This window comes from Diabrotica virgifera, chromosome 9 (assembly GCF_917563875.1).
Source record: "Diabrotica virgifera virgifera chromosome 9, PGI_DIABVI_V3a".
NCBI lineage: Eukaryota > Metazoa > Arthropoda > Insecta > Coleoptera > Chrysomelidae > Diabrotica > Diabrotica virgifera.
In genome coordinates this window covers 110,071,244-110,087,302 of record NC_065451.1, presented here as the reverse complement: position 1 = coordinate 110,087,302, position 16,059 = coordinate 110,071,244, and the positions used below count along the sequence as shown (strand labels likewise).

At 32.5% G+C, this 16,059-nt stretch overlaps 1 long non-coding RNA gene and 1 other non-coding gene across 2 annotated transcripts; both read right to left on the bottom strand.

Annotated features, from left to right (window-relative positions):
• Nucleotides 1-10,676: 10,676 nt before the first annotated feature.
• On the bottom strand, nucleotides 10,677-15,352 carry LOC126892380 (uncharacterized). The gene is made up of 2 exons (XR_007700807.1): nucleotides 13,836-15,352; nucleotides 10,677-12,634 (listed from the first exon to the last, which is right to left on the bottom strand). It is a non-coding gene; the product is annotated as an uncharacterized LOC126892380 (long non-coding RNA).
• Nucleotides 15,353-15,665: 313 nt separating this feature from the next.
• LOC126892983 (U5 spliceosomal RNA) lies at nucleotides 15,666-15,782 on the bottom strand. Its single transcript, XR_007701075.1, has one exon. It is a non-coding gene; the product is annotated as a U5 spliceosomal RNA (small nuclear RNA).
• Between the last annotated feature and the right edge of the window lie 277 nt (nucleotides 15,783-16,059).

The window sequence follows — 16,059 nt, the reverse complement described above, 5'->3', positions numbered from 1 at the left end:
CTAATGTTAAATCTTTGCTACATAGGACCTTTTTCATTTTCATTTCCAAGTGGGTGCTTGCCATTTTTTAACTTATTTTCCATTTCGAAAATGGATTTTTCCGATTATAGCGCCATCTATCCATAATTCGAAAAAATGTTTCGAATAAAAGTTACTTATTTTTACGCAAAGAATCCAAATCTGCGATAAAAAATGGGGGCTCCCGTTTAAGATTTTAAAGTAACCCCCCACCCCACCTCCATGGGGGGTCGTGTTTGGTGCCATTCGATAGATTTTTCAAAAATATTGAATAAGTGTATTTTACAGTTTTTCGATCTGATGTTCATTTTGCGAAATATCGCGGGATTCGTATTAAAACTATTAAATTTACCCCCACCCCTCTCTGAGGGAAGTCGTGTTTGGTATCATTCGATAGATTTTTAAAAAATATTGCGCACATATTTTTCAGTTTTTCGATCTGTCATCCATTTCACGAAATATTCGCTTTTTTCTTGTGAAACTTTGGGACCCACCCATTTCCTTACGCCCGGCTCAAATCGTCAGATTTTTGAAATATACACTCTTTTGCATGTACTTAACTTACCTTATCTTAATCTGCCAATTTCGAGTTTTTTTAAGGACAGATTTTTTTTTTCGGGCCCCCCTTAACGAACTCCCCTGTGTTAAGAGCCAATATATGGTAGAGGTACATCTGCAGGGTACCAGGTTTCTCCCATATGATAATCTGACGCGCTCGAGTAACTGCAAAAATCCCCGCTTGGGCTCCCATACCATTACATTTATCTCCTTAGAAGTTGTTCGTTGAAACTGATCCTTGCTTTGGTGTTCTTTAGGTTTACTGTTAGCATAATTTGTCTTAATATTTCTGGGATTCCAACATTCTCTATCTCCTCCATCATTTTCGTCTGATTGATTATATTAAAAGCGCTCTTAAAATCTATGAATATTCGGGGAATTTCTCTGTTGTATTCTCTAGATTTTTGAATTATTTGTTTCACTGTATGTGTGAAATTGTGAAATTAATCATCGACCTCCTTGGTCTGAATCCATTCTGGTATTATCCTAATATTCGTTCAGCGCATTATTTAAGTCTCATGTTTAGTATGTTTGCTAGAATGTTATATGTGGTGTTTAATAAAGTTATTGCTCTTTAATTCTGGCACTCCTCCCGATCTCCTTTTTTTTCATATATTATAGGTACTATAATACATGTGCTCCAATCGTCTGGTAGTCAGTTTTGTCCATAATTTGTTGTATTAGTTGGTTTATTTCTTTATGTAATTCTCTTCCTCCGTATTTTTTTTAATTCCACTACTTTTTCATCTTCTCCTGCTGCTTTTCCGTTTCCTAGGTTTTTAATATTTGTTTTTGTACTTCTTCTGCTGTGAAAATTTCGACTTCGTCGACATCTTCTACGGTTTTATTTCTTCATCGCAGTGTGCTCCCTTCTTCATAGTGAATAGCATTTTTTCGTAATATTCTTCCCATATTTTGCTGATCTGTTTCTCTTCAAATACGGTTTCTCCTTTCTGTTTTTTTAGTCCTCTTGGTTTGCTTGATTTAATGCTGGGCTTATTTTTTGTTGCTCTGACTTCTTTGTAAAATTGCTTTATTTAATGTTCAGTTAACAACTGTTATGTTCTGACGGATTGTTAATCCATGATATTCTGGCTGAGTTTTTTACTTTGTTTCGCAGTCTTGATCGTACGTAAATTACATATTCAAAGGTAAATTGAAAAGGATTTGTAGGTCCCAAATTAGCTAAAAGACCATGTTTCATCCTGCCTGTTTGGATATCGCCCCAAACCCTCCTTGGCAGTGGCGTACCCGGAGAGGGGACTTGGGGGTTAAACCCCCTTTCCCCCAGGGCATATGAAAAATATATAAAAAAAAGTAGGAAAATGTAACTTGTCTTTCACAAACAAAACAAAAAAATACGCCAACCCCCCTCCCCAGAGAAAAATTCTACGCTACTGCTCCTTGGATGTGTCCCGTTTTTTCAAGTTTATGATCTGGTCACCCAAACTTACAACAAAATTTTTGACAGTTTTGTGGTTTGAAAGTAGTTAGGATTTTTAAATGTCAAAGTTCTAAAAATTGTAGAATAGAAATGAATTCCAGTGACGAAGAGTTACAGTTTTTTTATTTGTTTATCGTAGATAAAATATTGTATGAAACTGTGCGTGAAGTACTTTTTGCGAACTTACGCGATGTATAGCACTCGCTCCGTTGTCGCTCGTGCTCTAAATATCGCGTGCGTTCGCAAAAAACATACTTCACGTACTGTTTCATAAATAACTATTTTTCAATAGGATTTTTTTACATCTAGTTTTGGTAACACTTTAGAAAAAGTCACGCTTCGCCACTGGAGGCCGTTGTACCCCCCTGGCGACAGGACTACATATTATAGGATTATAATATAAGCATATTATGCTTCTCAATGAAAAGACATCAAGTATGTAATAAAATATATACCCAAGTATATTCAAATGGGAAATAAGCCACAATTTTACCTAAAAATGATTTTATTAACGTTTCGACGCCCAAGTCGGGTGTCGTTGTCAAAATACAAAATAATATTAAATAAACAAAAATGTTGCTGCTTAGTAAAAAATTCTTCTAATAATTTATTTAATCTGACTCATTTATATCGGCAATTCAGACACGTATTATACATTTTAAAGTAGACGACTTTAAAAATGATATTGCCAATATTGATGAGTTGCGTTCCTGGGACGACTTTACTAAAAGATAGTTCATTCGATTACATGAAATCAATCCCAACTCAAGAATATCCGCCACAAAAAATCATAGCATGTGATCTGTCTTTAAAAAGACAACCAAATGCAACGGTGGTACTGAAATTCTCGCGTTAGAGATTCCATAGTAAATCACGAGGGAAAACCAGGAAAAACCTCGTGATACTATCCCGACATCGCAAGTATTTGGGTTTACATTTAGTTTACTCTCAAAACTAATACCAAATTCTGACTTGATATTTTAAATTTTAAATAATACTAAAATACTAAATATGTACTAACTCGATATGTTACTGATTTACTAATTGTGGTATTTTCTTTCTATTGACTTCCTCCTTTAGTATGGGTAACCACATCCTACTGCATTCTACCGAGGAATTTGCGACACAATTGGTTTCATTTAGCATAATTAGAGCCGCTTCTTTGATTTTTCTCTTTTTACTATCTGCTTCTTTTAGGACTATACTTGAATCTCTCCACTGAAGTCTATGTTCATTATCCCATGCGTGTTTTTTATGGAATCTTTTTATTTACTATGGAATCTCTAACGCGAGAATTTCAGTGCCACCGTTGCATTTGGTTGTCTTTTTAAAGACAGATCACATGCTATGATTTTTTGTGGCGGATATTCTTGAGTTGGGATTGATTTCATGTAATCGAATGAACTATCTTTTAGTAAAGTCGTCCCAGGAACGCAACTCATCAATATTGGCAATATCATTTTTAAAGTCGTCTACTTTAAAATGTATAATACGTGTCTGAATTGCCGATATAAATGAGTCAGATTAAATAAATTATTAGAAGAATTTTTTACTAAGCAACAACATTTTTGTTTATTTAATATTATTTTGTATTTTGACAACGACACCCGACTTGGGCGTCGAAACGTTAATAAAATCATTTTTAGGTAAAATTGTGGCTTATTTCCCATTTGAATATACTTGATTATAAAAATGCCACAAGAAAATAGCTTCAGAACAACAAAATATATACCTACATGTCGAGCGCATTTTTTTCAAACTTACTATTTTTTAACCTCAAGTTAAATGAGTAGTATAAACGAAGTCGACAGTTGGTCCGACTTCCTCATAATACCAGCACGTGCACGGTGCCAATCTTGAAGCAAAGATGAAGACGCACATTTGCTAATATTTTAATCACATACCTAACATCGACTTGTCGTATCAGATTAAGCAAATATGGCTTAAAATTTGTTTTTCAAAGGTCGTGTGACCAATTTCTGTGGCTAGTTTCAACTACAAAGATCTAGAGTTTAACCTGATGATGGTCTGCTAAGACAGAAAACGTTCGATAATCTGTGATGGTAAAGTTTTTGTCCAACTTGGATCTTTTAAGAAAATTTTTTAATAAAATTTATATATACCAGCTACCAAAGGCAGACTTTTTTACTTCTACAGTATTTCTGCTATGGTATACAGCCAATTAGAAGATTTCCCATTTTATGTTGAAATAAAATATATTTTACACAGTTTAATTGTATTTTTATTTAAGTATTAAACTAATTTTAATAGTTAAAATAATACCAAAAATATAAAAATAACCTTAATACGTCATTTTTTATGAACTGTAGCCTCCCCGCAATTACTTTTCTCTTGATAAATCGTAGAAAATCTAAAAAAACGTCAGATTCTCCACAAAATTTTTTAATTTTCTTATACTAATTATCCTATTCCCAACGAAGACAAATCGAAAGACGATTTTTTCACACTTTATTTGCATTGATAGGTACATACGTAACTTGAAAGATGTTGCAACTAACTTCATACTGTCGGTATGCGCGTACTTCATACTGTCGCTTTTATAAAAATTCCCTCTCAACATCACTGCAGGCCTCAGCGGCCCATGTCTTGAAATTTTTCAACTGTCTTTCTCCACTTTACTCTGTCTAGAACAGATGTCTTCCAATTTACAACGCCAGCTCTTTGTAGATCCTCTTTGGCTGCCTCCAGCCACCTTTTCCGCGGTCAACCCCTCCTTCTTCCCTCGCCTCTTAACAATATACTCTTCGCCCATCGGTCCCCTGACATCCTTTCCACATATCCCAGCCAGCGAAGTCTCCTAGTTTTAACCATATGGCTGATTACGGATTACAGTTCTTGAATTTCCGCATTAATCCGTTTTCTCCATTCGTTCTCTTCCACTTTCACACCACCGAAAATATTCCTCAACACACTCCGTTCCCATCTTTCTAATGCATTTTCTTCTTTCTTATTCAGAACCCAACACTCACTACTATACAGTACTGTAAGTTGTATCCCCGTACAAAGTAACCGTAATTTTGCTGCTCTTGGGATAAGACTACTTTTTAAAAGTTTGCTCAATGCTCCAACCGCTCGCTATCACTTCGCAATTATTTTTTCAGTTTCTGGAACTTCATCTCCTTTCTCCGTTACAGTCACCCCTAGGTATTCAAATTCTTTCACTTTCTCGAAACAATATTCTTTTCCATCGTTATCTATTCTGATTTTCAAAACCTGTTCTAGCATTTCCATAAATTTTGTTTTGTGTTCGTTAATAGTCACTGTACTGCTTAGTTTTTCTTTCAAGAAGGTTAAATGATATTAGCAGTCCTCTTTTTGTTCTTGTTGTCAATACTAAGTCGTCTGCATATGCAAGTACCTGAGTTTCTATCATGGATCGTACCTTCCGTTCTGATCCCGCTTTCCCTGAATATTGCCTCTAATACACAATTGAAAAGGACAGTTGACAGAGTGTTTCCCTGCTTCAAACCCCTTCGTACTTTGAACTTTTCTGAGAGGCTACCCTCCAGTGCTACTCTATTTTCTGTTCTTTCCAGTGTCATTTTCACTAGTTTTATCAACTTCTCCGGTATCCCGATTAACCGAAGTGCATGAAAAAGACGTTCCCTTATGACTGTATTATATGCCTGCTTGAAGTATATAAACAGGAGCTTCATGTTTAGCTGTTGTTCGTAGGTACTGCTCTGTAACAGCTTTAGTACAAAAATCTGATCGATGGTAGATCTTCCTTTCTTAAAACCACCTTGTTATTCACCTACCTGCACACTAACATATCTGTCTAACTTTTCTCTGATAGTTTTTGACATATAAGCGATTAAAAATTCAAAAATTGCGAAATCAGCCATTTTAACCCTCAAAAACTATGTGAAAAACTGAAAATGTCAATGTTGCCAAGGTAGGCAGATATTCTTTAAACATCGATTGATGAAATCCCGAAGAGTTTTTTCCAATACAATATCAAAAACCTCTTTGTTTTTAATTGCTAATCAAGGGAGCGCGACATTATTTTCAACCGTTGCATGTATGTATATGTAATATGCGTAAATATATGTGCGGAAAAATATTCTGATTCAATTTTTTTTCACCATCTTGATCACTATCTTGAAAAGATTCCCTATTAACAAATTTGCATATTGCCGTGGTTGAAAGTGTGTCAAAAAGTTTTTAAACATTTTTTTTTTAACTTTAAAGGTTTTCCGATTAGATATACATACATGCAACGGTTGAAAATAGTGTCGCGCCCGCTTGATTATCAATTAAAAAACAAAGGGGGTTTTCGATATTTTATTGCAAAAATCTCTTCGGAATTTCATCAATCGATGTTCATAGAATATCTAGCTGCCTCGGCAACATTAAAATTTTAGATTTTTCACATAGTTTTTGAGGGCCAAAAATTGCCGATTTTGCAATTTTTAAATTTTCAATCGCTTATATCTCGAAAACTGTCACATTTAAAAGAAAGTTACTTAAGATATTTTCTATTTGAAATGACCAAAAAACCTAAAAAAATTTGTCCGATGCAAAAAAATTAGTTTTAGTAAACAACAAAAAAAAATAAGTTTAAAAAAATTTTGACTGCTTTTTGATCCTGGCAACATGCAAATTTGTTAAAAGGGGACATTTTCAAGCAAGATGGTAAAGAAAAATTGATTCAGAATATTTTTCCGCACATATATTTACGTATATTACATATACATACATGCAACGGTTGAAAATAATTTGATTAGCAATTAAAAACAACGAGGTTTTTGATATTGAATCGCAAAAAACTCTTCGGGATTTCATCAATCGATGTTTAAAGAATATTTACCTACCTACCTTGGCAACATTGACTTTTTTGGTTTTTCGCATAGTTTTTGAGGGTTAAAAATGGCTGATTTCGCAATTTTTAATCGCTTATATGTCAAGAACTATCAATTTTGGAGAAAAGTGACTAAAGACAGTTTCTGTTTGGAATTTGGAATGATACAAAAAAACCTAAAAAAACTTTGTTCGATGCAAAAGAAAGTAATTTTAGGAAAAAAACAAAAAAAAAAACGTTCAAACAATTTTTGGACCTGGGAACATGCAAATTTGTTAAAAGGGGTCCTTTTTGAGTAAGAAGAAGATTGTGCAAAAAATCTGAATCAGAATATTTTTCCTAGCGGATGCGCAAGTGCTATCGGGACTGGGACTAGTGATGTAACGAATATTCGTATTCGCATTCGCGAATATTCGCATGTTTTTGCATATTCGCATCCGCATTCGCGAAATTTGTGCGAATGTTTTGCGAATATGAAAACCAGAAAAAAAATAATTTTAAGATAATATTAGATATTTAAGAAAAGGTAACTTAACCTCAAACATGCAGCTACTCTCAAATTGAAATATGCAGGACACAACAGCAGACAAAGAGACGGAAGATGGAATGAAGCGGTAACTTACTGGAGACCTTGGGACTACAAAAGAGGAAGGGGCAGACCACAGACGAGATGAATGACCCAAAAGGGATACGCAGCGACCATCAGATCGACAGCGTTAGCACTGAACCGAGAAGAGTGGAAAAGTAAGGGGGAGGCCTACGTTCAACTTTGGACAAATGAAGGGCAATAGATAGATACATAGAAGAGTGGAACTTAACCTTGTAGAATCACATTATCAGCCTTCACTTTTTTTTATTATTTGGTATTATGTAATAAAGCTTAAGATTCAGATTGATTTACAAATTTACACTAAATATCAATTAACTTTTCATTAAAAATTTAGGAAACATTACAAAAATAGAAACAAATTAAAAAAAAACTGGACATTCGCATTCGCATCCTCAGTCGCGATGTCAGTAGCAGATATTCGCATTCGTATTCGCGAATGTTAAAAAAATGACATTCGTTACATCACTACTAACTATATATGGACTTAGGGACTAGACTATTATAACGACTATACGCTGTGAGCTCGTACGTAGAGGGGATATTTACAAATTCGCGAGCGCCAGTAGTGGCAAGTCTGTAAACGTTTACCGGAAATTTGACATAAATGTCAAAGTGATTAATTTAAAATTAAAAGTAAAAACATTAATTATAAAAAATATTAGTTGGTCAAAGCTGTGGTATATTTTTACCTTAAATATACTTACGTTTTAAATACTGAAATTAAGTTTTTTAATGTTCCGTAATATCGTTGATTGAAATAAACGGTAATCTTAGCGCCATCTACACGATAACTGTGAAAGTATCCGAAGCAAGAAATTCATATTTTATCAATAGAACGTCAAAATGATTAGCAAAATCTTAAAAAAATCGAGTACAATTTAATTAATTTTTTGCTTTGTAAGTATTAAGCGATAACAATTAAATAATAAATTTAAAAATTACCGGTGAAAGTTGAATTAGTAATCCGCCAGGAGCGCCACCAGCGAAGCTCAGAGCCGATGAAGTGAATTAGGGATTCCAATGAACTGTCAGTGGTGGTCGGTGGATGGCTAAACTGACATGGCCATAGACACAGTTAAGGGGGGTGGTCATGATGTATGTAATCTTTACATTGAATATTGACAAATTTGTAAAGAATATCCTGTTTGGTTTTGTTTTTTTGTTAATTGTGTAGCGAAATTTGTGAAATTGTGATAGCAAATTAAATATGAAGTGGTTTAAACATTGGATACGCCTATGGATGACAGTTTCGCCATCCAGCAGCCATATTATATCACGTGATTTGGAACTAGAGTCTGTGGCACGAAAAAAGAAATTTCGCAAGGCTATGATTGGCCACAAATTTTAGGCTTGCGATTGGTCAAGAAGCGACCATGTCAACTGTCAACTTGTCGTAACTATAACCTCAGAAACATAGAAGAGTGGGTGGGGCTCAGAAATTAAAAAATTTATCAACGGCCAACGGTATATTTTAAATTTATAACGGGTTTATGCCTTTATGGTTTATCTTATTATTATACACGTGGAAACCGATATTCGTTCACAAGTTCACATGATTTTTCAGTTCTAGTGAAATTAGAATAATTGGCTTCTCTCGTAAATATATTTTCTGTTAAGTTGGATTTATAGTTTGACGTAGCGTAGACGTAGACGCAACGTACACGTAAGAAACGGACTGGAGACGGAAGAAAAATATTATGTCAATTTATAGATCGACGTAACGGAATTTTTGCGCATGCGTAAACAATGACTTAATTCTAATTCAACAACATAGCCTATAAATTATACGAACAGTAAACAAACTTTGTGTTTATTTATTTATACTTATACTATTATTTATTATAATATTTATCTGTTTTGTGTGTTACATGGATTAGGAAATAAACGAAAGTATGCTCTTTGGTGCCGCATGCCTTGGGATTTCCAACTATTTTGTTCCATTTCCTGGTCTTTAAATGTTTATTGGATTTACCTATCGTATAATATGTGTGGATAACCACGAATTAGGCTAATAACAACTCATATTTATCTGAAATATTGAAATGACTCTATGATATATTTTTATTAAATTAATAACTTAACATCCATTGTATTAACAAAATTCGAATATGTTGACAATCAACTTTTTACACAACACAAGGAATGAGGGGGCGGGGCGGGTCCACTTTGAGTGACAGAACAAAATTCTGCCTTATGATTGGCCAGACGGAAGAAACGCACTGTAAAAGATGAAAGTTGGTCATCTCTTATGTTACGTTACGTTTCTCTTACGTTCCGTCAGGCGCTTGCGTTCATCTATAAACACGAGTACACAAAATTCGGTGTTGATCTTTTCCAGTGCGTCTCCGTTGCGTCTACGTCTACACTACGTCAAACTATAAATCCAACTTTAGAATGGATTCCAAGGACCTATTTACAAATTACCTATTTATGAATAAGCCAAATTTGGATCAGAAATATTATGTGTTGAAACTTTATTGCAGTTTCTTCTATGTGTTTGACCAGCTTAAAAATTAGAATGGATTCCAAGGACCTATTTACAAATTACCTATTTATGAATAAGCCAAATTTGGATCAGAAATATTATGTGCTAAACTTTATTGCAGTTTCTTTTATGTGTTTGACCAGCTTAAAAATTCATCAATTTGAACACCTAAAAACATTGTATGATCAGTTACTTCAAGGTTCATATTGTTTAGTTCAACAGTTTGTGGTTTTTCATGAATGTATATATTAGTGCAGCATTAGGCAAACTAGACACTACAAATAAGTTTAAAGGTGATGTAATGATGTAAATGATGCATAGAGCTTTTTGAACTCTGTCTCCTATCATATTGATACAACATGTTCTTTAATATCAAAACGCATAACTAATAATACCAACAGAAATTGGATCAATACTGAAATTCTTCAGCTTAGTAAAAAGCTAAAAGATTTATTTTGACTAACAAATGTTAGTGGTAATCCAGATTTAATGTTTAACTATAAAATACAAAAGGCCAACTTTATCCGTAAGGTAAAGGATACAAAACAAGTCTCCTATCAAAGTTATTTCTATAGTGCTATGTATTAAGAGTATGTATAAGTCAAAAATGAAATTTTTTTATTAGGACCTTTCAAAGTCTTTTTTACCACTGATAAAATAACTATTACAAATAAATATCAAAATAAGATGTGTCAAAATAAGATCACATCATCGTCGTGACAAAAAAAAAACAAACCACAAAAAAGAATACATTTATTTTAAATATTAACATTAATATTTTTATTTGTAAAATGTATACACTATGTGTTCTTGATAAACATTAAGTATAATATATTATTATTTATTAACATAGTATGTACAGTTACGGCCAGTGAATAGTTTACAGGCTGGATTATCTAGGAGCCGATTTTTTAAATTTTTACCTCGTTTAAACGCACCTCTTGCGTCAAAGTGACGTTGCCAGTGGTGTACCTAGAATAAGTTGATTAAAATTAAAAAATCAAAATAACAAAAATAAATTTTACAAAATTTATCAAAATGGAAAATATAGAAAGAAGTTTTTTTGAATAAAATGGATTATGGTCTTAATATGGTTTAGTTTCTTATTTTATTTTTCAACACTCACGAAATTTTTGACAAGCATTGACTTTTTGAGATTTTTTGACTTTGACATTTATCAAATCCGTACGACACTGCAATTTTACAGTATTACAATATAAAAATTAAAGTGTAAACTATTCAGTGAACGTAACTGTACATTAGCTGTAATGAGTAGGTAAAATAAGAAGTAAAAAATTATAATATAATAACCATGTTTCACTAATTAACAATATCTAATATCTCTAATACATTTACTTTTGATTGAGACTTGCTGAATGACTATAGTCCAAGCAAAAAAAATATCAAAATGGTGACGAAATATGATTTATAAATTAGTAATTAACTATTTAACTTTCTACTTTGGTAATACCTTATTAATTATACAGGGTGTCCCGAAAAGATTGGTCATAAATTATACCACATATTCTGGGGTCAAAAATAGTTCGATTGAACCTTACCTTAGTACAAATGTGCTCATAAAAAAAGTTACAGCCCTTGTAAAGTTACAAAATGAAAATTTATTTTTTTTAATATGTCGAAAACTATTAGAGATTTTTTATTGAAAACGGACATGTATTATTCTTGTGGCAGGAAGATCTTAAAACAAAATTATAGTGAAGTTTGTCCACCCCATAAAAATGTTATGGGGTTTTGTTCCATTAAACCCCCCCCCCCCCCAAACTTTTGTGTACGTTCCAATTAATTCATTTTTGTGATACCATTAGTTAAACACAACGTTTTAAAAACTTTTTTGCCTCTTAGTATTTTTTCGATAATCCAGTTTTTATCGAGATGCAGCTTTTTTTTTTAATATATTTACATAAAAATTTTATGGGGGTTTTGTTCCTTTAAAGCCCCCAAACGTTTGTGTACGTTCCAATTAAACTATTATTGTGGTACCATTAGTTAAACACAGTGTTTTTAAAACTTTTTTGCCTCTTAGTCTTTTTTTGGCAAGTCACCTTTTATCAAGACGTGGCTTCTTTTTCAAAATATACCTAAAAATGCAAATTATAAATAAATTTTCAGATTATTAACAGGTCTCTTTAATCGTACTTAACCATATACAAATATGTGGTGGATTCGACAAATATTCAAAATATGTCGATAAACACTGGCTTATCGAAAAAGTACTAAGAGGCAAAAAAGTTTTAAAAACATTGTGTTTAACTAATGATATGGGGATTAATACTAAATATATAAAGACTAATAATGGGAATTAAAAGAACAAAACCCCCATAAAATTTTTATGGGATGCATAAATTTCACTTTAATTTTTTTATAAGATGTTGCTGCTATAAGAATACCACATGTCCATTTTCAATAAAAAATCTCTAAAAGTTTTCGATATACGAAAAAAAAATCGATTTTCATTTTGTAACTTCAAAGGGCTGTAACTTTTTTTGTGTGCACTATTGTATATAGATAAGTGAGGTTCAATCAACTTATGATGTACATACATATCTCCAGTTCTGTCTCACATCATCAACCTATCTGTCAAGGATGGCAAGTTTCCAAGTGATATTAAAACGGGAGTAGTTAGTCCAATTTTCAAAAAGGGGGATCCATGTTTGGTTGATAATTACAGGCCAATCACTGTAACAAGTGTACTCTCTAAGATTATCAAAAAGTGTATTTACAATAAAATGTTAAGTTTTCTGAACAAACATTATATCTTAAATAAATGCCAGCATGGGTTTCTTCCTAACAAATCTACAGAAAGAGCTTCTATTTCATTATTTAATTATATCCACGCTGCTTTGGATCGAAAAAGATATGTGGGTGCACTCTTTTTTGACTTAACTAAGGTGTTTGACTCAATTGACATTGACATTATACTGCATAAATTAAAAGCCCTTGGTTTTCAGGAAATTTCTTGAACTGGTTAAGGTCATACTTACAATATCGTAAATTCCTAGTAAAAATCGATAAGAAGTCATCTGTTTTTAATCTTGATCAAGGTGTACCACAGGACTCCGTATTAGGACCCTTAATATTTCTTTTATATGTCATAGATTATTAAGGAAGCCGACCCCGCATAGGGATAAGGCAAAGAGAATGATGAATTTATGATGAAAATGATGATGCATATTTTTCCACTCTATGAGTTAAAGATTAAGGACAGGTTGTTCTTCCAACATGTTTATTCTTTTCCTGAACCAAACGAATTGAGGTTTGTCAGGTTTGACAGCTATCTTCCACTACATAAACTTTATTAAATTAAAAGCTTCATGTAGATTTGTTGCAGTACATCCTTCATTTTGTATATTTGGCAGCTATTACTGTATTTCATACATACAGAATTACAATAATCGTGGCAGTACTAGCTGTTCTCATGTTTTGAATAAATATTATAATTTCCAACTAATAACATATTAAAATAATATAATATGACCAGGGGTTTTCTGTAGCTTGTAGATTATATGTGTATTAGAGCACTATTTTCCATAGTTAAAAATATTATTTTATGTATAAATTTTATGAAATAAAAGCACATACTTATCTAAAAACAAATTTATATGCCAATATAAATGAGTGAGATTAAATAAATTATTAGAAGAATTTTTTTGCTTAGCAACAACACTTTAGTTTATTTTAGTAATATTTTGTATTTTGACAACGGCACCCGATTTGGGCGTCGAAACGTTAATAAAATTATTTTTTTCATTTTAATTGTGGCTTATTTCCCATATAAATAATTAACATTTCTGTAGCAATTTCTGTATTTCAAGCAATTATTTTTTAATATGACAGGCTTTATAGATTCTTTATACCTCTAAAATATGTCATTACTTACCAGTAAAATGTTATCTATCTATGCCCTCAGTTTCATTTATTTTGCTTTCAGACATGCAGCTCTTGGATTCTCAAGATTTTACATCTCATTTTCTCTTTCAATATGTTACATCTTTCTAAAGCATATATTTCTTTAGGAAATTATAAATCATTATAATTACATAATATTATTATTGTTCTATATTTTGTTTATTTTTATTGGATATTGCACATTGCAGACATTAAAACATCAAACTAAACAGTCAACTAAAATCATAGATATATAATACTCTAGATTGCGCCTTACGACCTTAAAATGGGTGACGGTTGCGACAGAGATAAATGAGCCTATTTGGTCGGTAGTCTCTTTCTAATTCAAGGGGAGTATCGACGACGTCACTATCCTACTCTGTCGTCGAGTATTTTAGATGGTTTGACAGTTCGAGCGGATGGCGACGAGAACTGGTCGTTTGTCTTCGGACGTGGATAATCCTGGTTCGAATCCCGTACCAATCTTTACTTTTTTTATTTTTTATTTAATCAATATTGCGTTTATTAGATATTATTACATCTCTAAAGTAAATCTATGCAAAGAAATATATAACAAATAAGAAAAACTGTGTAGGTACCTATAGATTTTAAAAAAATATAAAAGCCAATGTTATTTTTTTAATAAGTTAATTGTAGAATAGTATAAAGTAATTGTTAAAAATATTCGTAAAAAATTACCAATAATTAATATCAACATAATGTACCATCGATTTATTAATTGAATCGGTCATTTCAAAAACAACATGAGTCACATATTCCTAATTTTACAGAAGAGCAAAGAAAACTAACTATATATTCGAAAGATGGATGAAATGGATGACATCAAAATTCAGAGTTATATTGTAGTTTTGTTCCTAATGTTCCTATAATCTTTTTACTGGACTGGTGTCGTTTTTTGCACACAACGTTTATTTTAAAGAAGTCTATTCCTCTCAAAAAGTTAGTTTCTGAAAATTGTGGACTTTGCTGTTTTTGAAATGACCGATTCAATTATAGACATTATTTTTATTTATGAAACTATTGTTACAATTTTTTAAAAAAGTAGAAGCAAAACAAACATTCACATCATTCGAATAAGGACGAATTTATATTAATAACGAATGACTTTTATACTATGCAGTTCACAAATTATGTATTCCAATATTAACTTACTATACATACATTTATTATCTGCTAGATTTACTTAGGTCCATTTTTCAGGTGTAAAAATATCTAATAAACGCAATATTGATTAAATAAAAATAAAAAAAGTATAGTTGGTATGGGATTCGAACCACGATTATCCACGTCCGAAGACCAAAGACTATTTCCCGTCACCACCCGCTCCAACTGTCAACACATATTACTCGATAAAGTGGGATATTCACGTCGTCGATACTCCCCTTGAATTAGAAAGAGACTACCGACCAAATAGGCTCATTTATCTCTGTCGCAACCGTCACCCATTTTAAGATCGCAGGGCGCAATCTAGAGTATTATATATCTATGACTAAAATTTAAATTCTAGGTTATATCTTATGATCACAGTCAGCTTTCTAACCAATCGCAAGCCGGGATTTTGTGGCCAATCATAGCCTTGCGAAATTTCTTTTTGTTCGGTGCTACAGACTCTAGTGAATTACTGAAACTGAAGCAAATAGCAAAGATCGTGAAATTCGAATTCGACTACTGAAAGGGTTTATCTGGTAACTTATCTGGTATTATATTAAGGGTAACTGAACACAAGGATAAGAATCAAGATCAAGAATAATCCTCCCTCACTTTCGTTTTTTTATTATTTTCTGTTTTTATTAAATGAAAAGCCCAACTTCCGTTAGGCACAAAAAATTGGTTATAGACTCATTTGAGTTGTTCCCCTCCACGGAAATCTTTAGTAAAAGGCGAAAGATTTATTCGCTCTGAAGGGAAACCAGAGTGAGGATCAAATTTGGTGGAGGATGTTTTACCGCAAAGCATTAGTTGCTAGCGTGCGGTACGTAACTACCGCCATCTATTAATAGAGAGAGCAATAAATTCGATTTACAGTACTTAGGAACATGCGGCCATCTTTCATAATAATTTTATTATAATATTTTTTAAGTTTTTCGAATAAAATCACCAAGCTCTACAATCGTGATCGTCTCTTGATTTTTTTTTATTTATATTTGTATTATTTTGGTAATTGAAATACGCGAGGAATATCTATATCTGTGAGG